Consider the following 2,525-nt stretch of genomic DNA (forward strand, 5'->3'; position numbering starts at 1 on the left):
TCTGAAAGAATATTTTTTCCTGTTTCAAATTTCTTTTGATACCCACATGCGTTGCACGTCTCCATATTCAATTTTTTTTACAAAAGAAACAATACTAACAGTTATTAATAATGGGTGCAAAGAATACAAACAATTCTAACGTAGGCAGCCATTTTGATTTTGTTAAGATTGTCAAGATGCGCGCGCAGAAAAGGACAGGTTGCTCCGATATTTTGCCTCTCGCACCGTTCTGCCAAACCCAGCATATACTATAGAAAAGTATACGGATGCTGGGTCTATCTTATATGTCTATGGTGAGACCATTCTTAGGCTTATTCGACGGGTTTTTGCATGAAACGAAAGAATCTGGCAAAAAAACGTCGTTCTGCCTTGTGATCTGAGATATTAAGCGTTAAAGTTGATGACTATTGAGATTAGGAAATCTGTCACAGAGGCAAAATGAGGTCTATAATTGTACTGTTCCACATGGATTTCGACTTTTCACGCGATGCAAAGGGGCGCACAACTTCTATAATTGTACTGTTGCAAAATCGAAACTCTTGTGGATTTTTTCAGACAGAATAAGCTAAAATGAGCCAGAAATTAGATTCGACGCATGGTCGTTCTATCATGTTTCGGCGTAACAAAATAGCATAAAAAGCATAAAGTGACTAGACAGAAACTGATGTTCAAGTGAAATGATATGATTGGTCGGCGCAAGTTACGCTTACTCAAGTTACGCCGCATGTGACGGCACCCTTAGGCTATGTTCCAAAACTTCCTTTACGAAGAAAATTTTACTGGAAATATATAGTATACGTAACGTATACTATAGCATATAAAGTAAAATCTTCCTCGGAGAGGAAGTTTTGGAACGTAACTTTAGGGTGCATTTTACATCATTTATTGTTGTTATTCGAATGTTAAACAAGAACAAACAATATATTATGCACATCATACGCGAAACAAAATGTAACTCTAAAGAACTGACAATAGTCATTTTATACTGGCGAATTAACGTAATGATATTAGATGATATGACATACGCCATACATACGTAAAAAAAAGAGATCATAGTTCAAGTGCAACGCATGCAAGATATAAACTAAACATACTTACGAAATTATCAATTGAAACAAATTAACAACTGTACGAATCGAGTTTTCTCTTAGAAAAAGTATGTTTTCTATGAGACGAATCACGCTTGCATCACATGGGCACGCGAATACACGGGTGTGGTTGTCGAGGTCGAGCACGAGCAATGTTCCAAGATGGGTCGGGAAACTATGCGCGGCGGGCGTTTGTGTGAGAGTAGCATCGTGACAGTCTGTCGCGACGCTACTCTCATGCAATCGCCCATCGCGCATGCGCGAGTTTGCCGACCCATTTCGGAACTTTTAACTATAAACACATGAACTGCCAGTAGCCAATAACTTCAGAGTGGGATTTCATTTGTGCATTTTTGTCGTACGACAAATTTTTCAAGCCTATTTATTGGCTATAAGATAGAGAAATCCGACGAAATCTCTATTCTGCACACATTTGTCGTACGACAAAAACGCACAAATGAAATATATCACCCTCATGGCGGTCCACTGATGCAGAATTGGCGTAACCCCGGATCTACAATAGATGTTTTATGCCTTATGCCGTACGAAACTGACCAATTACAGTCGAATCCGAGAAGAATAAGCGACTGTGATTCGCCCATTTCTTATGGCTTAAGGCTTAAAACCCTATTGTAGATCCGGGGTAATGCGGAATTGGCGGAACATTCGTAATTGATAGTGGCTTCATTCCGGTGATTCCGTTCCGCTAAAATGTATTTTCCTATCCCATTGAACGGAATTTGCGGAATGCGCATTTAACTCTGACCAATCGCAAGAGTCTTCTCGTAGATCACTTTCATTAGATCTACCAGAATAGCGTTTGCCATTGGCTCGCATTGATTGCGCATCCGCAAGTTCCACTCAATGGGACATGGGAAAATGAATTCCTGCAGATCGGAAATCACACATACAGGGGTGATCCCGATTGACCACGGCTCGATTGGACACTACCAATCACAGCGACCGGTGCTTAGGAGCTTTGTAATCTCAAGCGCTGTGAGTGGCTCGTGTCCAATTGAGCCGTGTCCAATCAGGTGCCACCCACACATGCATATGACAGGGACATTGCCGACTTCGTTTTGTGTACCCATTTTGATTTTGATTTACATTTTCGCCTTTCTGTATACTATTTATATACGACATTCGTATTCTAACCATATTAACCTCTGTATTTATCTGAAAACTTAATTAATTACCTTCAGGGTTATGTTCAGATTATCACCGAGTGCCACCCAGGTATCACTCCAATCTTGTTGTTAATGAACGTTAAATAAGGATGACATGACACGCGAAGAATACCCAGGTAGGAATCCGACACGTCTCAGCATGTTGATTAACCATGCGTTTGTATCATAGACATATAAAGCCTGCGGCACACGATGCTTGTTTTCCTGCTGGATTGCTAGCTGGATTAGAATCTTGCCACTGTATTGGCTG

The 2,525-nt window shown here is 40.5% G+C and overlaps 1 protein-coding gene across 2 annotated transcripts in view; it reads right to left on the reverse strand.

Moving 5' to 3' along the window:
* Window positions 1-1,258, reverse strand: part of Pu (GTP cyclohydrolase punch) — an 18,821-nt gene extending 17,563 nt beyond the window's left edge. For both annotated transcript variants that reach the window (XM_018507343.1, XM_018507342.1), the window contains exon 1: window positions 1,099-1,258. The gene's annotated coding sequence lies outside the window, so the exon portion shown is untranslated. The remainder of the gene's footprint in view (window positions 1-1,098) is intronic.
* Window positions 1,259-2,525: the final 1,267 nt, after the last annotated feature.

This window comes from Trachymyrmex cornetzi, unplaced genomic scaffold (genome assembly GCF_001594075.2).
Source record: "Trachymyrmex cornetzi isolate Tcor2-1 unplaced genomic scaffold, Tcor1.1 scaffold237, whole genome shotgun sequence".
NCBI lineage: Eukaryota > Metazoa > Arthropoda > Insecta > Hymenoptera > Formicidae > Trachymyrmex > Trachymyrmex cornetzi.